Source organism: Oryx dammah, unplaced genomic scaffold (genome assembly GCF_014754425.2).
Source record: "Oryx dammah isolate SB20612 unplaced genomic scaffold, SCBI_Odam_1.1 HiC_scaffold_5, whole genome shotgun sequence".
Classification (NCBI taxonomy): domain Eukaryota; kingdom Metazoa; phylum Chordata; class Mammalia; order Artiodactyla; family Bovidae; genus Oryx; species Oryx dammah.
Window position 1 is genome coordinate 24,927,611 of NW_024070189.1, and position 23,982 is coordinate 24,951,592.

Sequence of the window (23,982 nt, forward strand, 5' to 3'; positions counted from 1 at the left end):
CTCATAGATATATGGAGTCCTTAGGTACTTATAAACGTATGCTCTAATAGTAACAGTGAATAAGAGTATCATGGGTGTGCTAGTTTCAAACATACTGAATCAATTCTGAGTCAGTTTGCCCTGCTTTCTCTTTCTTTCAACAGAAAACACTAAAATGTACTTGTCCACAGTTCCCCCTCTCTCTGTCAGTGACAGAATCTGGTGCTATCCCGAGTGGCCCCTGCTGTGCTCTCTCCCCAGGAATCAGTGAATATATTGAATCTTTAAATATGCCAGCTTTCTTTTTTTTTTTCTTCTTTTTTTTTTATGCCAGCTTTCTTTCTCTCTTGATCTGTATCTGGTTATTACCACACTTCATCTAAGCAAATATGATTGAAACAATCATGTGTTCTTAGATGCCCTGACCTTAAGAATGGTGGTGCAGAGCATTATAGTACAATAGAATTTCTAGGGGAAAAAATCCTGATTATTTTATCATGTGAAAATTAATTCTGTATTCATAATAATTAGTTTCTGTGCCTTAATTAAGGAAGAAATAAAATTAAAAGTATCATGTCTTACCCAATATAAATTACTTGAAAGAAAATCATATATAGTTTTCAAATGTCTAAAATAATTGATATATAATCTTTTGTTTTTCAGGTAAGTATTTCATATAAGTATCTGTTATTCTGTGAAGTGTTTTTCAAGTTGCAATACTGTGAAATACCCATTTTGTGATTATAATATAATAAATAAAATCACTTTGCTTCAGCATTCAGAATCTACAATTCAGTGCAACTTGAGCTGAGTGGGGTGTGATTGGTCTTGGTGTCAGTTTAAACTTTGGAAATATTTTCAACTTTATGTTAATGTAGCTTTCTGCTCTTGAAATAAACAAATATAAGCTAGATCTAGAAGATAAATACATTGCTATTGCCCTAAATATAGCTATATTCCTTAATTTTCTACTTGTATTGTAAGGCTTTCTTATAAGTAAGGTAAGCAGATCCTCTTTGATTATGTTGAAGTAGCAGCCAACATTTTAGTCATTAAAAAAGATTAGCTGAAAGGAATACGGTTCAGTTAGAATAACCCAAGATATTTAGAGCTGTAAAAACATTTCCAAAATAATAATAATAATCACCTTCAAAACAACTGCTTCAGACTTTTACAGAATATATAGAAATAAGTTCTGTATTAAATTATCACTTTTATAACATTTTAAGTATACAATCTAATAAAAATAGCAAAAGTTTCCCACATTAACTGTTAGTTAGAAGTAAGAATTTCACTTGAACTATTTCCATGTAAAGGAAATGTGAAAATTTTGCATTGTTCTCACCTTGAAGTTCACAGTGAAATGCCTAAATGAGGTTGAATCAGGAACATTAGGTAAGCTCTTTGAAAATTGACAATGTGCAAAATACTTTATTTGTCTCTCAAGTCTCATTTTATAGACCGTTACCAGAAGTAAAAGAGTCTAGTTGATGGAGCAATGAACTAATTCAATATGTCAGATTCCATGTTCCTATCCAGTAGACTGACAAAAAATCACAAGAATTTAATTTCAAATAGAGCAAATCAGGCATTGCTTTATAAAGACCATTTGCATGTCATGTAGGAGATCTTAAACAAAAGTACTTTTGTGGTTATCTGAGCACATAAATACCTGGGCAACTTTTAAAAGCTGAACTTTTTTTTTTTCCCCTCTATCAAAATTGTACTATGAAAGATAATCTAATGGAGTTTTTTTCACTGATGAAACAGATTTCAAATATTGTGAAAAGTAAATAAAATAGCACTGCTACTTATGGCTATCACCTTGCAATATAGACTGAGGATAAATAGTTCAAAAAAGAGTTAAATTTTGTTTTTCTTCTTTTCAAAGTATTACAAAGAGCTTGATCCACTTAGCTGGTATAGAGTTAAATGGAAAAAGTATAATATAATATTGTTAACTTTGGAAGCAGTTAAAGACATCAGAATAATATATTTATAGAATAGATTTGATAACTCTTTAGATTTAGTTTATCCACCCTTGTGTCTGTAACGCATGCATGTGCTTCCATATGTGTGTGTGTGTGTGTGTGTGTGTGTGTGTGTGTGTTAGTTGCTTAGTCGTGTCCAGCTCTTTGCAACCCCAGAGACTGTAGCCCATCAGGCCCTCCGTCCATGGGATTCTCCAGGCAAGGACACTGGAGTGGATTGCCATTTCCTTCTCCAAAAAGGAACTATAGAAAAAGAAAGTAAAGTTGCTCAGTCGTGTCCAACTCTTTGCGAGTCCATGGGCTGTAGCATACCAGGCTCCTCCATCCATGGAATTTTCCAGGCAAGAGTAGTGAAGTGGGTTGCCATTTCCTTCTCCTATATATATATATATATATATATATACACATATATATATACATATATTATATATATGTGTGTGTGTATATATGTAGAGGTATTCAGCATTCAAAGGTAACTAAAATGCATTTTAGAAAACTAATGAGAAATATCAGTCCTGGGTTTAGAGTATATTTAAGGGAAACAGATATATGTACCTATAACTCTTTATATTTTATTTATAAAATTGACTGTCCCTGGTGGCTCAGTGAGTAAAGTGTCTGCCTGCAATGCCGGAGACCCAGGTTTGATCCTTGGTTTGGGAAGGTCCCCTGGAGAAGGAAATGCAACCCACTCCAGTATTCTTGCCTGGAGAATCCCATGGATGGAGGAGCCTGGTAGGCTACAGTCCATGGGGTCACAGAGTCTGACACAACTGAGAGACTTCACTTTCACTTTTCATTTATTCATATAATTTTTATTCTGATAAAATGAAATGGAAAATATATTTGTACTCTCATTAAGTCAGAATACTAATTTGGGTAAAAGATATTTAACATATACTCAATGATAAACTTCCTTATGGGTTCTCTGGGACCATTTCTATTCATATATGGGAAAAAATATAGAAAATCACTTTCATGGTCATAAACTGCTTTTCCAATAAAATCTAATTTCTAGATAAAAAATTGCTTACCACAAACTAAGAAATGGTCATCTTTTTCTTGTTGTTCATCATATTTGCAAGGTGCACTTTGTCCATTTGCTTCCTTTTGGTGTAGTTATTGCATTGTACCTTTGTGCTCTTACATTCACATACTTTAATGCAACTTCTCCTTTAAACCATAGCACCTGAAACAAATAAATGATTAAAAGAAAAAGTAACAGCTGTGCAGAACAAGAATCACCATACGTGATAGTGTTTCCTTGTTTAAATATTACAATATCTATTTTTGATTAGTAAAAGAATGATAGGATAAGAGGAGAATGGACAAAGGAGAAGTAATTTGAGAGCTACTGGAAAACAATTAACCCACCGACAGCAAAGACTGTTCTTGAAGCTTGTCAGATAAAGAGAAGTAGAAAACAACAACAAGAAGTTGGTCTCTGTTGCTTTTGGAGAAGACTCTTGGGAGTCCCTTGGACTGCAAGGAGATCCAACCAGTCCATCCTAAAGGAAATCAGTCCTGGGTTTTCACTGGAAGGACTGATGCTGAAGCTGAAACTCCAGTACTTTGGCCACCTCATGCGAAGAGTTGACTCATTGGAAAAGACCCTGATTCTGGGACGGAATGGGGGCAGGAGGAGTACGGGATGACAGAGGATGAGATGGCTGGATGGCATCACTGACTCGATGGACATGAGTTTGGGTGGACCGCGGGAGTTGGTAATGGACAGGGAGGCCTGGTGTGCTGTGATTCATGGGGTCACAAAAAAGTCAGACATGACTAAGCAACTGAACTGAACTGAACATGAATCAGCCAAGGGTGTACATTTGTCCCCCCATCCTAGATTTTTAAGAAAATTTCTAAATTTATTGATATAAGAGGGCAAAGCAATAATAGAATTATCTGTTCTAGGATGTATATGCTTCAAATGGAACAAAATTGTACAAAGTAATGTAATAAAATGGATCATCCCTTATTACAGAATTTCTTTAATGAATAGAACTGTTATATTTTCCTATAATGAAGCATATATATTATGGTTGACATACATCAGTTGTCTTCCTAACATATTTCTTTTTTTTTTTACTTTTTGAATCTCTACATCTTTCTCTCTCAAGCACTTTTGTTCTAACTCTTTCTATCATGCACACACATAGTAGTATACCTAATTCATTGATAAATCACAGAGGTGAATGCAAGGTGATTTTCCTAAATTTTATTTGGCTTTACCAGAGTAAACACACACACAAAAAACCCAAGAAGAAGAAAAGTACAGTAGATCAGAGAGTGATCCTGGTGTCTAATTGAACCAAATGTCTAAAAGTTATTTTTAATAGCTATAACATCAATGGGTAGCATTTTAGAGTTAACAATATACTATTATTCAAAATATATAGAGAAAATTATCACTCCACAAAAAATCACAGAATAACTATAAATATTCTTTCTTATTTTTCACTGATATCAATTTTTAAGTGCAATGGAAGACTTTGGAATTGTTATCCTAATGAAAATGGAAAAAAAATAAATATATAAATAAATAAAATGAGGAAATAGATACTCTCAAATGTTGCTGGTATAAGTTAACAAAATCATTTAGTGAAATAGTTTGATTTTGCTTTATTGAGTACGCCAAAGCCTTTGACTGTGTGGATCACTACAAACTGTGGAAAATTCTTAAAGAGATGGGAATAACAGACCATCTGACCTGCCCCTTGAGAAATCTGTATGCAGTTCAATAAGCAACAGCTAGAATTGGACATGGAATAACCGACTGGTTCCAAATCAGTAAAGGAGTATGTCAAGGCTGTATTTTGTCACCTGCTTATTTAACTTATATGCAGAGTACATCTGCATGCACTGGGCTGGATGCAGCACAAGCTGGAATCAGCACAAGCTGAAATGCTGGGCTGGATGAAGCACAAGCTGGAATCAAGACTGCTGGGAGAAATATCAAGAACCTTAGATATGCAGATGACACCACCCATATTGCAGAAAGCAAAGAAGAACTAAAGAGCCTCTTGATGACAGTGAAAAGGGAGAGTGAAAAAGTAGGGTTAAAACTCAACATTCAGAAAACGAAGATCATGGCATCTGGTCCCATCACTTCATGGCAAATAGGTGGGGAAACAGTGGAAACATTGACAGACTTTATTTTTCTGGGCTCCAAAATCACTGCAGATGGTGACTGCAGTCGTGAAATTTAAAGATGCTTGCTCCTTGGCAGGAAAGTTATGATCAACCTAGACAGCATATTAAAAAGCAGAGACATTACTTTGCCAACAGAGGATCCGTCTAGTCAAAGCTCTGGTTTTTTTCAGTAATCATGTGTGGATGTGCATGTTGGACTATAAAGCTGAGCAGCAAAGAATTGAGGCTTTTGAACTGTGGTATTGGAGAAGACTCTTGAGAGCTCCCTTGAACTGTAAGGAGATCCATCCAGTCCATCCTAAAGGAGATAAGTCCTGAATATTCATTGGAAGGACTGATGTTGAAGCTGAAACTCCAAAACTTTGTCCACCTGATGCGAAGAACTGACTCATTGGAAAAGACCCTGATGCTGGGAAAGACTGAAGGCGGGAGGAGAAGGGGTCAACAGAGGATGAGATGGTTGGATGGCACCACCAACTTGATGGACATGAGTTTGAGTAGGCTGCAGGAGTTGGTGAGGGGCAGGGTGGCCTGGCATGCTGCAGTGCAAAGAGTCGGACATGATTGAGCAACTGAACTGAACTGAACTAATAATTTAAAATGTACACATCCCAGTATCCAACAATTCCATCTGTACCTGGTCTAGAAGCAAACACATTTAAGGAATATGATGGTACATTTTAGCCCCAGCCTTTTGAAGGTTGCTCTAAAGGGAACAACTGGAGGAATTTTAGAATTTTTTTTTTCTTGCTGTTTGAAAGATGATGCCTGACACTATGACATCTATAGCATTTTTCTTACTGCACTTCCAATGCCATCACTTGTAGGTATAAAGGACCCTGAGTTCTTTGTTTTGAGCCCCTTTGGGGCATCTGAGATAGAGCATGAATGTGGGGCCACCTTGCATCTTGTCTAAGAGGCCTGACTGAGGGGAGACCTCAATGGATAGAAATGGAGGTAAGCAACTCAATATCCCTGACTGAAGGAAGGCTAAAATAAATGACTCCAGTTGTTCTAAGATGACTTACATTAGTCAAGAGTACTGCAAGAGAGGCATCCAGCTGGGAGTCTCTAAAGTGCCCAGGAAAGTGCCCCAGGAGGGCAAGGGTCACATTTAATTACCTGTCAGTCTCAGTGAGTTCTATCTACAAAAACAAATGAGAACTGCCAATCCCCTTTCATTCCCTCCTCCCCTTACTTGACAAATGGCTATGGCTGGATTTGAAGCTGGCCAGTGGAGGAAAAATGAGCTTGGAGGTCAGTTTAAATTTATATTAAGCAAACAGAAGAATCCTTCCTTCTTTCCCCTGAAACTTCAGCCTGTGTCAACCCCAAATGATAAGACTTAAAGCTAAACAATTGAGAAATGTTGATTATCACATAGGACTGGATATATTATCTTCAAAATTGATAATTTTTATGAGATAGTGAACAAAGCATATTTTTTCACCAGAGAAGGATCAGTTCAGCCCTGGGCCTCTCTAAATCATCAAGCTACTGGTTATATTCACCCTAAGAGAACAATATTTTAAGAAAAGAGGAAAGAAAAAAAAAGCTGTATTTTGATTATAATCCACACATAATGTTTATTGAACACAGGATTTACATATGCAAGTAAAAACAGCATGTTGCCCAATGATACAAAGAAAATGACTTCATCTATGTTTTTAAAATATATCAACATAGAAATAGATATATCACATCGATTCATACATTACACTAATGCAAAGTAGAGGACCCTATCCATCTCTACTAAACATGTAGGAGAGTCTACTTTTGGAGAGGAGTGCAAGAGACTTGAAACAGGGGGAGAAGGGAACGTGTGGTTGTGAACAGTCTGTCTTTTTAAGTAAGGACAATGAATGGTATATTTTGTGTATTTAGTGATTCATTTAAAAATTGCTCAAATGCTCTTTGGAAAACTAAAAATCTAATCTTCTGAATTGTAACTATTGCAATAGGTGTAGGAGGTCTTTAAGAGTGGCTTTTAAATAATTGAGACCTGGGTTCAGACCCTGGTTTGGGAAGATCTCCTGGAGAAGGAAATGGCAACCCACTCCAGTACTCTTGCCTGGAAAATCCCATGGACTGAGGAGCCTGGTAGGCTACAGTCCATGGAGTTGCAAAGAATCAGACACGACTGAGTGACTTCATTCTTTCTTTCTTTTAAATAATTGCTTTTCTGAATAGCTTGTATTCTGTGCTCAACTACTGACTATTCATCAGATATCCTCAAAGTTGAATGAGACACATGTATCCCATTGTTCATTTCAGCACTATTTATAATAGCTAGAATATGGAAGCAACCTAGATGTCCATTGACAGATGAATGGACAAATAAGTTGGGGTATATATACACAATGGAATATTACTCAGCCATAAAAGGAACACATTTGAGTCAGTTCTAATGAGATGGATGAACCTAGAACCTATTATACAGAATGAAGTGAGTCAGAAAGAGAAAGATAAATACCATATTCTAACACATCTATATGAATCTAGAAAAATGGTACTGAACAATTTACTTACAAGGCAACAGTGGAGAAACAGACATAGAGAACAGACTTATGGACATTGGGAGAGAGGAGGAGAGGGTGAGATGTATGGAAAGAGTAACATGAAAACTTACATTACCGTGTGTAAAATAGATAGTCAATGGCAATTTGCTGTATGGCTCAGGAAACTCAAATAAGGGCTCTGTATCAACCTAGAGGGGTGGGATGGAGAGATGGGAGGGAGGTTCAAAAGGGAGGGGATATATGTATACCTATGACTGATTCATGTTGAGATTTGACAGAAATCAGCAAATTCTGTAAAGCAATTATCCTTCAATAAAAAACAAATTAATTAAAAACTTTTGGACATTTATTATCTGCTTTTAAAACATTTCTTATTTTTAAAGTAATGATTATCTGGATTTATAGACACATACTTGATATTTAAGAGAAAAAAAAACTAGTTCTCTAATTTTACTAATCAGGCTGATTTTGTAAACTGGTGATGCAAGCTAAATAACTATCAAGAAAAAAAGAATGTCAGGCCAGCATAAAATATTATCAAATAAAAACTAGAGAAGATTATGAATGAATTTTTGTACTATTATTAGGCAGTTTGTGGAACTTTCTGCTCAAACCTATTTTACAGGTTGGCAAATCTCCAGATATAATACAAGATCAGAAGCTGCCAATGAGTTAAGCTGTGTTGGCACTACCTTTACCAATTCATAATGCCCATTTCCTGGGTTTATGTTAGTAAAGCAATGCTCAAAATTCTCCAAGCCAGGCTTCAGCAATATGTGAACTGTGAACTTCCAGATGTTCAAGCTGGTTTTAGAAAAGACAGAGGAACTAGTGATCAAATTGCTATCATCCGCTGGATCATCAAAAAAGCAAGAGAGTTCCAGAAAATCATCCATTTCTGCTTTATTGACTATGCCAAAGCCTTTGACTGTGTGGATCACAATAAACAGTGGAAAATTCTGAAAGAGATGGGAATACCAGACCATCTGACCTGCCTCCTGAGAAACTTGTATGCAGGTCAGGAAACAACAGTTAGAACTGGACATGCAACAACAGAATGGTTCCAAATAGGAAAAGGAGTATGTCAAGGCTGTATATTGTCACCCTGCTTATTTAACTTCTATGCAGAGTACATCCTGAGAAACACTGGACTGGAGGAAGCACAAGCTGGAATCAAGATTGCCGGGAGAAATATTAATAACCTCAGATATGCAGATGATACCACCCTTATGGCAGAAAGTGAAGAGGAACTAAAACGCCTCTTAACGAAAGTGAAAGAGGAGAGCAAAAAAGTTGGCTTAAAGCTCAACATTCAGAAAACTAAGATCATGGCATCTGGTCCCATCACTTCATGGCAAATAGATGGGAAAACAGTAGAAACAGTGGCTGACTTTACTTTGGAAGCCTCCATAATCACTGCAGATTGTGACTGCAGCCATGAAATTAAAAGATGCTTACTCCTTGGAAGGAAAGTTATGACTAACCCAGATATCATATTCGAAAGCAGAGACATTACATTGTCAACAAAGGTCCATGGTTTTTCCAGTGGTCATGTATGGATGTGAGATTTGGACCATGAAGAAAGCTGAGCACTGAAGAATTGATGCTTTTGAACTGTGGTGTTGGAGAAAACTCTTGAGAGTCCCTTGGACTGCAAGGAGATCCAACTAGTCCATTCTGAAGGAGATCAGTCCTGGGATTTCTTTGGAAGGACTGATGCTGAGGCTGAAACTCCAATACTTTGGCCACCTCATGTGAAGAGTTGACTCACTGGAAAAGACCCTGATGCTGAGACGAATAGGAGCAGGAGGAGAAGGGATCAACAGAGGATGAGATGGCTGGATGGCATCACCGACTCGATGAACATGAGTTTGAGTGAATTCTGGGAGTTGGTGATGGACAGGGAGGCCTGGCATGCTGTGATTCATGGGGTTGCAAAGAGTTGGACACGACTGAGCAACTGAAGTGAAGTGAACTGAACTGAAACTCCCTAGAAGATCACTGCTGTGCACTATCAGACAGGAAAGTGAAAGTGAAGACACTCAATCGTGTCGGACTCTTCGTGACCCCGTGGACTGTAGCCTACCAAGCTCCTCTGTCCATGGGATTCTCCAGGCAAGAATACTGGAGTGGGTTGCCATTTCCTTCTCCAGGGGATCTTCCCAACCCAAGGATCAAACCCGGGTTTCCCGCATTGGAGGCAGATGCTTTAACCTCTGAGCCACCAGGGAAGCCCGTCAGACAGGATGTTTCTATATAAAAACTCAGGAAGGCAGACTACTGATATGATCAAACCCCTATATTTTAAATTAACTTCTCAAGTTTTCCTTCTAAAAGGACATTATCAATTTTAACACAAATGATCAGTGACATGTCATATGGACTTTTGCATCTTATGTAGCATAGATAAATACAGTCTTAAAATAGCTTTCAATACAACTGCAGAGGCTACAACCTTATATGAAGGTCACTAGGAAGATTAACATTCAAAATCTATTTATATTTAGACTTTTTATGGTTTCTATAATTTCACACATTATATTATATTTTGCACAGCATTATAAACCAAATTTTTACCATGAACTTCTCAATGACAGGTAATACCCAGGACAAGGTTTTAAAATACTTAATATTATTAGGACTTATAGAACATTTATAAAATGCAGCATTACATTCAGCTCTTATGGAAACAACTTAGAAGACTCTTTTTACAACTGATATAATATGAACAAAAAGGAAACTATCAGAGAAAAGACTCTTTTTTTGACAAAAACACATTTTAAAATTTATATTTTATTGAAGGATAATTGCTTTACAGAATTTTGCTCTTTTCTGTCAAATCTCAACATGGATCAGCCATAGGTGTACATATATCCCCTCCCTTTTGAACCTCTGTTCATCTCCCTCCCCACCCCACTCCTCTAGGTTGATACAGAGCCCCTATTTGAGTTTCCTGAGCCATACACAAAATTCTCATTGGCTTACTATTTTACATACGGTAATCACACTGGGACCACAGCCTTGTCTAACTCAATGAAACCAAGCCATGCCTGCAGGGCAACCCAAGACGGGTGGGTCGTGGTGGAGAGGTCTGACAGAATGTGGTCCATTGGAGAAGGGAATGGCAAGCCACTTCAGTATTCTTGCCTTGAGAACCCCATGAACAGTATGAAAAGGCAAAATGAGAGGATACCGAAAGAGGAACTCCCCAGGTCAGTAGGTGCCCAATATGCTACTGGAGATCAGTGGAGAAATAACTCCAGAAAGAATGAAGGGATGAAGCCAAAGCAAAAACAATACCCAGCTGTGGATGTGACTGGTGATAGAAGCAAGATCCGATGCTATAAAGAGCAATATTGCATAGGAACCTGGAATGTCAGGTCCACGAATCAAGGCAAATTGGAAGTGGTCAAACAAGAGATGGCAAGGGTGAACGTCGACATTCTAGGAATCAGTGAACTAAAATGGACTGGAATGGGTGAATTTAACTCAGATGACCATTATATCTACTACTGCGGGCAGGAATCCCTCAGAAGAAATGGAGTAGCCATCATGGTCAACAAAAGAGTCTGAAATGCAGTACTTGGATGCAATCTCAAAAATGACAGAATGATCTCTGTGTGTCTCCAAGGCAAACCATTCAATATCACAGTGATCCAAGTCTATGCCCCAACCAGTAACGCTGAAGAAACTGAAGTTGAACGATTTTACGAAGACCTACAAGACCTTTTAGAACTAATACCCCCAAAAGATGTCCTTTTCATTATAGGGGACTGGAATGCAAAAATAGGAAGTCAAGAAACACCTGGAGGAACAGGCATATTTGGCCTTGGAATGCGGAATGAAGCAGGGCAAAGACTAATATAGTTTTGCCAAGAAAAAGCACTGGTCATAGCAAATACCCTCTTCCAACAACACAAGAGAAGACTCTACACATGGACATCAACAGATGGTCAACATCGAAATCAGATTGATTATATTCTTTGCAGCCAAAGATGGAGAAGCTGTATACAGTCAACAAAAACAAGACCAGGAGCTGACTGTGGCTCAGATCATTAACTCCTTATTACCAAATTCAGACTGAAATTGAAGAAAGTAGGGAAAACCGCTAGACCATTCAGGTATGACCTAAATCAAATCCCTTATGATTATACAGTGGAAGTGAGAAATAGATTTAAGGGCCTAGATCTGATAGAGTGCCTGATGAACTATGGAATGAGGTTCGTGTCATTGTACAGGAGACAGGGATCAAGATCATCCCCATGGAAAAGAAATGCAAAAAAGCAAAATGGCTGTCTGAGGAGGCCTTACAAATAGCTGTGAAAAGAAGAGAGGCAAAAAGGAAAGGAGAAAAGGAAGATATAAGCATCTGAATGCAGAGTTTCAAAGAATAGCAAGAAGAGATAAGAAAGCCTTCTTCAGCGATCAATGCAAAGAAATAGAGGAAAAGAACAGAATAGGAAAGACTAGAGATCTCTTTAAGAAAATTAGAGATACCAAGGGAATATTTCATGCAAAGATAGGCTCGATAAAGGACAGAAATGGTACGGACCTAACAGAAGCAGACAATATTAAGAAGAGGTGGCAAGAATACAGAGAGAACTGTACAAATTAGATCTTCATGACCCAGATAATCATGATGATGTGATCACTAATCTAGAGCCAGACATCCTGGAATGTGAAGTCAAGTGGGCCTTAGAAAGCAACACTATGAACAAAGCTAGTGGAAGTGATGGAATTCCAGTTGAGCTGTTTCAAATCCTGAAAGATGATGCTGTGAAAGTGCTGCACTCAATATGCCAGCAAATTTGGAAAACTCAGCAGTGGGCACAGGACTCGAAAAGTTCAGTTTTCATTCCAATTCCAAAGAAAGGCAATGCCAAAGAATCCTCACACAATTGCACTCATCTCACATGCTAGTAAAGTAATGCTCAAAATTCTCCAAGCCAGGCTTTAGCAATACATGAACCGTGAACTCCCTGATGTTCAAGCTGGTTTTAGAAAAGGCAGAAGAACCAGAGATCAAATTGCCAACATTCACTGGATCATGGAAAAAGCAAAAGAATTCCAGAAAAACATCTATTTCTGCTTTATTGACTATGCCAAAGCCTTTGACTGTGTGGATCACAATCAACTGTGGAAAATTCTGAAAGAGATGGGAATACCAGACCACCTAACCTGCCTCTTGAGAAATCTGTATGCAGGTCAGGAAGCAACAGTTAGAACTGGACATGGAACAACAGACTGGTTCCAAATAGGAAAAGGGGTACGTCAAGGCTGTATATTGTCACCCTGCTTATTTAACTTCTATGCAGAGTACATCATGAGAAACGCTGGACTGGTAGAAACACAAGCTGGAATCAAGATTGCTGGGAGAAATATCAATAACTTCACATATGTAGATGACACCACCCTATGGCTGAAAGTGAAGAGGAGCTAAAAAGCCTCTTGATGAAAGTGAAAGAGGAGAGCAAAAAGTTGGCTTAAGGCTCAACATTCAGGAAACGAAGATCATGGCATCTTGTCCCATCAGTCCATGGGAAATAGATAGGGAAACAGTGGAAATAGTGTCAGACTTTATCTTTTGGGGCTCCAAAATCACTGAAGATGGTGACTGCAGCCATGAAATTAAAAGACGCTTACTCCTTGGAAGGAAAGTTATGACCAACCTAGATAGCATATTCTAAAGCAGAGACATCACTTTGCCAACTAAAGTCCATCTAGTCAAGGCTATGGTTTTTCCTGTGGTCATGTATGGATGTGAGAGTTGGACTGTGAAGAAGGCTGAGCGCCAAAGAATTGATGCTTTTCAACTGTGGTGTTGGAGAAGACTCTTGAGAGTCCCTTGGACTGCAAGGAGATCCACCCAGTCCATTCCGAAGGAGATCAGCCCTGGGATTTCTTTGGAAGGAATGATGCTAAAGCTGAAACTCCAGTACTTTGGCCACCTAATGGGAAGAGTTGACTCATTGGAAAAGACTCTGATGCTGGGAGGGATGGGGGGCAGTAGGAGAAAGGGACAACCAAGGATTAGATGGCTGGATGGCATCACAGATTCGATGGACATGAGTCTGAGTGAACTCCGGGAGATGGTGATGGACAGGGAGGCCTAGAGTGCTGCGATTCATGGGGTCGCAAAGAGTCGGACACGACTGAGTGACTGAACTGAACTGAATGTAAGTTTCCATGTTACTCTTTCCATACATCTCACCCTCTCCTCCCTTTTCCCCATGTCCATAAATCTATTCTTTATGTCTGTTTCTCTATTGTTGCTCTGTAAATAAATTCTTCATTACCATTTTTCTAGATTCTATATATATGCATTAGAACAGTATTTATCTTTTTGACTAACTTCACTTTTTAAAGAATAATTGTTACAGTTGGATTGACTATTTGTTTATTTTCTTGCTTAAAGCTCTGTTAGGCTTGCCAAGCTCCCTGGATTTTTTCCCTGAGTCATGGCTTTTGATGCTTGTCTATCTTAATATAATTTTTGTCCTTAGAGATTCCACCTGTGTAACAATTTTGGAACATACCTTCAAAGAAATGCTGAACTTACCCATTGGACCTCTCAAGAAAGGTGAAGATAGCCTGAAGCAGCAAAATATAGATTTGTTGGATAAGCTTTTCTTTCCCTCTTAAAGACGTTTTAAGTTCTAGGGCTCTTCTTCATTTGCAAAACATTCTTTCAGAAATCTAATGCCCTAAAACAACAATGGGTACACATGGTACTCTAGTATGCAGAATGGATCATTAACTACCTGGTTTAAATTAGTATATTTATCGAAACTCAATAATTGACACTTTTTCATTTGTATTATTGTCAGTTCAGTTCCTCAGTCGTGTCAGATTCTTTGTGACCCCATGGACTGCAACATGCCAGGCTTCCCTGTCCATCACCAACTCCTGGAGCTTGCTCAAACTCATGTCCATAAAGTCAGAGATGTCATCCAACCACCTAGTCCTCTGTTGTCCCTTTCTCCTCCTGCCTTCAATCATAAGTGTCTTTTCTAATGAGTCAGTTCTTCGCATCAGGTAGCCAAAATACTGAAACTTTAGCTTCAGGATCTTGTATTATCATAAATATCGTAACAATGCAGATATTTCAATGCTGTGTGTTTATCAAAAATGTCAAGATCATCAAGCATTTCCAGCTGGTTCTTCATCCAGTCTGGCATTTTGCATGATGTACTTTGCATAGACGTTAAATAAGCAGGGTGAAAATATACAGCCTTGACATACTCTTTTCCCAATTTTGAACCAATTGGTTGTTCTATGTCCTGTTCTAATTGTTGCTTCTTGTCCTGTAAACAGGTTTCTGAGGAGGCAGGTAGGGTGGTCTGGTATTCCCATCTCTTTAAGAATTTTCCACAGTTTCCTGTGATCCACACAGACAGAGTCTTTAGTGTGGTCAATTAAATACAAGTAGATGTTTTTCTGGAATTCTCTTGCTTTTTCTATGATCCAACAGATGTTGGCAATTTGATCTCTGGTTCCTCTGTCTTTTCTATAACTAACTTGTATATTTGAAGATTCTCGGTTCACATATTTGAAGGTTTTTGAACATTAAAACTTGCTAGCCTGTGAAATGAGTTCAATTGTATGGCAGTTTGCATGTTCTTTGGTATTACTTTCTTTGATATTGGAATGAAAACTGACCTTTTCCAGTCCTGTGGCCAGTGCTGACTTTTCCAAATTTGATGGCTTATTGAGTGCAGCACTTTAATAGCATCATATCTTAGAATTTGAAATAGTTCATCTGTCATTCCATCATCTCTACTAACTTTGTTTGTAGTAATGCTCCTAAAGGCCTACTTGACTTCACACTCTAGGATGTCTGGCTCTAGGTGAGTGACCATGCCATCGTGATTATTTGAATCATTAAGACTTTTTGTACCGTTCTTTTGTGTGTTCTTGCCACCTCTTCTTAATCTCTTCAGCTTCTGTTAGGTCCTTGTTGTTTCTGTCCTTTATTGTGCCCATCTTTGCATGAAATGTTCCCTTGGTATCTCTAATTTTCTTGAAGAGATCAACATGATAATGATTTTTATTAAGGTTCAGGCTTCACATGTTACTTTTTTACAAAGAACTAGTATAGATTAAAAATCACATTCACTTCTTTGTTGTTTTATTTAACTACTTGACATTTTCAAAAAGCAAGGAAAAATAAACTGTATGCATACTTAACTAACTTATTCTCAAATTCTTGACTTTAAACATAAATATCAATTTTTTTCTCTATAACACAGTTGTAATTTTCTTGTTTACGCTTTTAAAATTTACTATTCATTTATTTTCTGTTTACTATCAGCATTTTATCTAGCACTATTAGTTTAAAATCTAGAATTAAAAGCAATGTCATTTCAAGGTTTTCAGAAAAATACCTCTATTATAATCAGTACTATAACCAATACTTTCTGTGGTATGCCTTTGAATTTTGAATGTTTTGTAACAAAATCAACACTAGTAAATGTGATTAATTTTTGTCATATTTTCACCTTAATTCATTTATTCACCATCAATATAATTTCCCATTATTATCTTGAAATACTTATTATGTCAGATGTGTAAAATTATGTAGTTCCCATTCTAGTAGAAAGTCAGTATTTACTTCTATTGCATCTAAAGTAGTTCATCACCTCTATTAGAATTTTACATCACATGGATGGCAGAAATGATACAACTAGATACCACCCTATCACAGCAGAAACAGATCAAAATTATTTAGCTTTGAAATTTTGTAAAATTAAGAACTGATAGATATTTTCAAATATTAGACTGAAAAGGGAAATTTACTGAGAAAAAAAAAGACTATCAAAGTCTATGAATACTACTTTAATCATTAAATAAAGAGATATTTGAAAAGATGAGATGAAAAAGACCAGTTTTTATGCCATTAGCTCTCAATTTATTTAATGAAAACTAAAGGTTCCTGTCTCAGTATATTTTAAATATAACATATTATATTTTATACATATCTTCTACTTTGCATCATTGCTTTCACTGCTATTTTCCCAACTGCATTGTTTTTATTAAAAGTAGGAATCATTTTATTTGGTTTTGTGACCTCCATTGCCATAAAGCAATGTGTGACACATGCTGGGGTCAACTATTTATTGGACTGAATCAGAAAACTTGATTTTTCTGTATTCTAAACGTATGAAAAAGCAATAGGAAGTTAGTAGATCAACATTTATAATGCTTTACATTAGAAGTAGGCTTCCCTGATAGCTCAGTTGGTAAATAATCCACCTGCAATGCAGGAAATTCCTGGGTTGGGAAGATCCGCTGGAGAAGGGATAGGTACCCACTCCAGTATTCTTGGGCTTCCCTTGTGGCCCAGTTGGAAAAGAATCTGCTTGCAATACAGCAGACCTCGGTTCAATCCCTGGGTTGGGAAGATCCCCTGGAAAAGGGAAAGGCTACCCACTCCAATATAATGGTCTGCTTGAACTGTATAGTTCATGGGGTTGCCAAGAGTCAGACATGACTGAGTGACTTTCACACACACACACATTTAGGCCTTTGTTTACAGTATATAGTTGCTTGGGGGCTATAACAAAGAGTTGAACAATTGTGACAGAGCCTCAAAGCTGACAAACTCAAAAATACTCACCATCTGACCCTTTATAGAAAAAATAATACACCACCCCTGCTTTACACTTTTAAAGGCCTTTATAATTTGTAATACAACTTTATCATCCATGTCTCATTTGAGATTCATAGCAATCCTGTGAATTATGACATATTCATCTTCAATGTGCTACAAATAAAAAGAAGTATAATCTGTATCTTACAAATGAGAAAACTAAGGCTTATAGATTTTAAGTGGTACTGTCAGAATTGTAATACAGTTGTTCAGACTCTAAGCACAATAATTTCACACTAGAATAGTCTCTTCTTTCATTAAACAATATTAGATAATTTCAACTTTTAAGTTTATGAAAGTCCTGTGATCTATACAATTATATACAGTACCTTAATTATGAAGAACTATATCCCACTATACAATTTCACCAATACAAGTTAAGAATCTCTGAGTTATTTTATGATAGCCTATCTTAAAAAGCTGATTAAATGTCAAACTAAAATTCACTAATTTAATATATCAAATATTTTAATTCAGCAATTAAAAAAATGTTCAAGTTATAACACTGCACATTTTCTTTTATTTTTGCTTTGCTTTCTAATTACTTGCTTCCCATCACTTCACAGTTGAATTTAAGCTATTAAAGCTATTTTTAAAAATGATTCACTTTATTAAAAATGGTAAGTGTGGGGTCAACTTTACATATCTAAAATAGGAATAACCACTAGGTTATAGGTGGCAAAATATTAAGTGCATTATTAAATCACATCTTGAATCTGATTTTTGGGAAAAAGTATTTTTTTACTAAGCAATACAGTTTCTGAAAACTCCTTTTTCCAACAATTAATTGAAAGAATAGAGAAAGTTTTCAACGGCAAAAACTAATGCCACTGTTGTCTGGAGTAGAGTATATAAGTTAGGCTACTCAGATGAGTGAAAGAGAAAAGATGGTCAATAAGTGGTATAAATTGTGGTGGAAAATAAAACACGGCTGAGAAATAGGATTCTAATTTTTGATGATCAGAGGTAAATAACAAATGTTTTCTACTGTAAGAAAGGCAAGTTACTTGGTGAAAGAATGCAAAACTTAGAAGAGGAAAGAAGAAAGAGTAAGACCACAACATCCAAGGAATTTTTAAAGTTTACATTTTTATCACTAAAGGGCCTCAAGCATATTTCAATAGGTAGGTAAAAAATAAGCAAACTTGAAGATAGGTTATGAGTTTAGTCTGAAAAACAGGAAGATAAAAAAGAATGAAGGTAAAAGCAAAACCACAGATGCAAGTGGAACAGCATCAAACACACCACATACATACGAGAGTCCAAAAGTAGAAGAAATAGAAACAGAAGCAGAAAGAATATTTTTGAGAAAGAATAGGTCCAATAATTTTAAAATATTCAAATAATACAAAGTATGTTCTCTGACCGTGATGGAATAAAATTAGGAATCAGCAACATTAGGAAAAAAATGAGATAGCCACAAATTAAATAACACTATATTAAAGTGCAGTCATTAAGGCAAAATAGAAGTCAAAGGTGCATTTAAAAAATACTTGGCAATGTGGGTAAAACAATATTTAAACAACTATTAGGGAATACTATGCACAATTGTATGTGAACAAATTAGATAACCCAGATTAACTGGACATAGTATTAGAAAGACAAACTATGAGTAATCACAATTTTCTATAGAATGCATACCTAGAAATGGAATCTAGGATCACAGAAAATGTTTATCTTCAACTTAAATGGCTATTTATCCCCACCCATCCTGTGTAACGTTTGAGTGATCCAGGTGCTCTACACCCCAAATATTTCGTCTTAACAGTTCAACTTGTGAAAAGTAGTATGTATGTGAATTAGGTAATTTATATATCTTCTGTGTGAAACGTCTCTTTTTAGAAGATAATCATTTTATCTTTTTTTTTTTTTAGATTTTTCTATCTGACTCAATCATTTGTACCTTTCTTTTTCTAAACGTATGTGCTGCAAATATCATCTCCATATTATTACCCAATGAACATATCTAATTTTTCAATGAAAGCCTTTCATGAAATTTTTTAATATTAATAAGGCTAACTATGTCTCTTTCCCTCTATGATTGATTTACTATTTTAAAATTATTTATCTTCACTGAACATATGAAGATATCATCTTGTATTTTATTTTAATATTTTTAATGTCTTGCCTTTCAGTTATAGTCCCCTTGTAATTGAGTTTTATGTAGGAAAGAGAAAGGCATTCACTGAAACTATCCCCACCTGATTCCCATAGGGATAGCCGATTACATAACAGTTGAAAATTTTGTTCTCTCTCTTCTTTTTAGCCATGCTAACTTTGTTATAAAGCAAGTGCCCATACAAGCATACATATGTTTCTAGGCTCTCTCATCTAAGCATTTGTATGTTTGTCTATACCTGTGCCAATAATATACTCTCCTAATTACTAAAGTTTATAATGAATATCCTCACCAAGGTGGTGACATAATTTGCTTCTGACTTTGCTCCTGCTCACAAGCAGAACTAACAACTACCAAGAACAAGACACCACTGTGAGAATTCTAGAACATTGTGTTGAGGCTAAATCATTCCCACTCACCAAAGAGATTAAGATATTGCTTTCTTAAAAATTAATTAATTTATTTTAATTGGAGGATAATTACTTTACAATATTGTAATTCTTTTTGCCATACATCAGCATGAATTGGCCCTGGGTATACATGCATTCCACCCGCCCCCTGGTCCTGCATTAAAAAAAAAAAAAGACAGACTGCTTTAGCAGGAAAGAGAAGAGGGCTACACTGGAACACACTGCCTCTTTTCCAGGCCAGTACAGCAACATATAAAGAGGTTTCCCCTGAACCTCTGGTTCTTCCACTGGGAAAAGAAGGCCAATGGGAACAACTAGATGTCAGTAGCATTGTGGGTTACTTTGCAAGTGTCTATATTCTGAAAAAGCAAGAGAGTTCCAGAAAAACATCTATTTCTCTTTTATTGACTATGCAAAAGCCTTTGACTGTGTGGATCACAATAAACTGTGGAAAATTCTGAAAGAGATGGGAATACCAGACCACCTAACCTGCCTCTTGAGAAATCTGTATGCAGGTCAGGAAGCAACAGTGAGAACTGGACATGGAACAACAGACTGGTTCCAAATAGGAAAAGGAGTACATCAAGGCTGTATATTGTCACCCTGCTTATTTAACTTCTATACAGAGTACATCATGAGAAATGCTGGACTGGAAGAAACACAAGCTGGAATCAAGATTGCCGGGAGAAATATCAATAACCTCAGATATGCAGATGACACCACCCTTATGGCAGAAAGTGAAGAGGAGCTAAAAAGCCTCTTGATGAAAGTGAAAGAGGAGAGCAAAAAAGTTGGCTTAAAGCTTAACATTCAGAAAATGAAGATCATGGCATCCGGTCCCATCACTTCATAGGAAATAGATGGGGAAACAGTGGAAATAGTGTCATACTTTATCTTTTTGGGGCTCCAAAATCACTGCAGATGGTGACTGCAGCCATGAAATTAAAAGACGCTTACTCCTTGGAAGAAAAGTTATGATCAACCTAGATAGCATATTCAAAAGCAGAGATATTACTTTGCCAACTAAGGTCCGTCTAGTCAAGGCTATGGTTTTTCCAGCAGTCATGTATGGATGTGAGAGTTGGACTGTAAAGAAGGCTGAGTGCCGAAGAATTGATGCTTTTGAACTGTGGTGTTGGAGAAGACTCTTGAGAGTCCCTTGGACTGCAAGGAGATCCAAACAGTCCATTCTGAAGGAGATCAGCCCTGGGATTTCTTTGGAAGGAATGATGCTAAAGCTGAAACTCCAGTACTTTGGCCACCTTATGCGAAGAGTTGACTCATTGGAAAAGACTCTGATGCTGGGAGGGATTGGGGGCAGGAGGAGAAGGGGATGACAGAGGATGAGATGGCTGGATGGCATCACTGACTCGATGGACGTGAGTCTGGGTGAACTCTGGGAGTTGGTGATGGACAGGGAGGCCTGGTGTGCTGCAATTCATGGGATCTTAAAGAGTCGGACACGACTGAGCGACTGAAATGAACTGATACTCTGATCTTGTACCACAAGGAGAATTGCAGCACTCAAACTCTGAGAATCTGCCTGTGATGAAGAATGGGGAGGGTCTTGCAATAGCCAGCATATGGATTTTCATTGATTGAGTTTGTACCTGCAGTGGCCAAACAGTAATCCTAACCAATGGCTTTGCTCATCTGCAGAACCAAAGCAGGGCTACCCTCTTTCTGAGCATAGAACTTGGCTGGGTACAGATTTGCCTGATTTGTATCCTCAGTTAAGGTGTTCTGCCAACCTTAGAGCCTGTTTGCCCACACCCAGGCAATGAATTCAATCACAACCCCACCCATTGTAAAGAAGACTTTCCAGCCTCATCTGCCCAGAAGAATTGGAGATAACTCCGGAAAGCTCTACCCAGCAGCATGAGAAAGCTCTACCCAACAGTTGACAAAGCAAAGAAAGAGGAACTTGGAGTAAGGTCAACATGAGTTAGACAACAAAGGGCTTTACCAACTTTAGGACTGATTCTCTCACTAGGCCCATTCAGGAAGTCTAATTTATAGCTCTGTCCATTGCTAAATACAGCCTTCAGTCTGCCTGAAGGGAAACTAACTAGAAAACACAGGAAGCTGAACTGTCCATTCAACATGCCTATGTACAGTGGCAGTTGAACAAGGGCACAGCGTGTGGCTTCTGCATTTGCAGAACAAAACTGGTGGTCCCACATAATCAGGAAATTCAGTGCACTTTCTGGCCTGATTTTGTGTAGGCCCTTGGTTCCATCCTGCTGCCCTGCCAGGGAAGGGAAGCTAATTAAGAGCCCCATCCATTACTGAATATAATACCTAGTCCAAGCCTTCTAGTAGTCCTGACCAGATAATCCAGACAATCTGTGGCTCCTAACCTACAGTCTCACTTGACTAGGTAACCAAGCTAGCAGTCCTATCCAATTTTTTTTAGCCCATAGCATGCTCCCTCATCTCCACCCTCTGAGTTCAAATAGTTGCTTTGCCCCAAAGTATACCAAAATAGCAGGCCCCACCTGCCCAAGGACATTACCAGCAGACATACCCAGAAACCACAAACTGACCAGAGGGGTGAAGATCTGTCTCTGCCAAAGCAAATATATACAGTCTGGAAGAGAGGCATGATTACTCAAATGCACTGAAATCAATTTAAGGAATCAAGGATCACAAAATATCAGATAGATATGATATCACCAAAGGAAACTAATAAAGCTCCAGTATTTTACTCTTAGAAGTGGAGAGCTATGATAAAGAATTCAGAACAATCATTTTAAGAAACTTTAGTGGACTACAAGAAAACACAGACAGACAATTAAATAAAAATAGGAAATCAATACATGAACAAAATGAGAAGTTCATAAGGAAATGACAACCATAAAAAAGAAAACAAGAAATTTTAGAGTTAGAAAGAATAATAACTGCATAATAGAGAATTTCAAGAGTAGATTCAAGCATGCAGAAGAAAGAATCACTGACCTGGAGGATAGCACATTGGAAATGACCCAGTCAGAAGAGCAAAAAGAATGAAAAAGAGTGAAGAAATTCCAAAGACAATAATGTGTGTGCTCAGTCGCTCAGTCATATCCAACTCTCTGTGGCCCCATGGACAGTAGCTAGCCAGGCTCCTCTATCCATGGAAATTTCCAGGCAAGAATACTGGAGTGGGTTGCCATTTCTTACTTCAGGGGATCTTCCCAAATAAGAGATCAAACTAGCATTTCTTGTGTCTCTTGCATCGTCAGGCAGATTCTTTACCACTAGCATCAACTGAAATGTGCAAAGATATTATGGAACACAGTAAAAATGAATAATATTTGCATTATGGGAATTCCAGAAGGAGAAGAAAAAGGGACATTAAGTATATTTAAAGCAGTAGTGACTGGAAACTTCTTGAATCTGGGAGGAGAAATGGGCATACAGATCCATGAGGCACAAAGGATCTCAAATAAGTTGAATCTGAATAGGACTGCACCAAGACACATTATGGGTTTCCTGGGTAGCACTAATTGTAAAGAATCCACCTGCCAATGCAAGAGACATAAGAGATGCGGTTTCAATGCTTTGATTGGGAAGATTCCCTGGAGTAGGAAATGGCAAACCATTCTAATATCCTTGCCTGTAAAATCCCATAGACAGATGCAGAAGCTCTATATAGTCACCAAAAAAAAAAAAAAAAAAAAGACTGGGAGCTGACTGTGACTCAGATCATGAACTCCTTATTGCAAAATTCAGACTTAAATTGAAGAACGTAGGGAAAACCAATAGCCATTGACGTATGACCTAAATGAAATCACTTATGATTATACAGTGGAAGTGACAAATAGATTCAAGGGATTACATCTGATAGAGTACCTGAAGAACTGTGGATGGAACTTTGTAACACTGTACAATAAACGGTGACCAAAATCATCTCCAAGAAAAAGAAATGCAACAGGGCAAAATGGTTATCTGTGAAGGCCTTACAAATAGTTGAGAGGAGAAGAGAGTGACATGCAAAGGAGAAAAGGAAAGATACACCCATCTGAAAGCAGAGTTACAAAGAATAGCAAGGAGAGGTAAGAAAGTCTTCTTAAGAGAACAATGCAAAGAAATAGAAACAATTGAATGGGATAGACTGGAGACCTCTTCAAGAAAACTGGATATACCAATGGAAAATTTCATGCAAAGGTGAGCACAA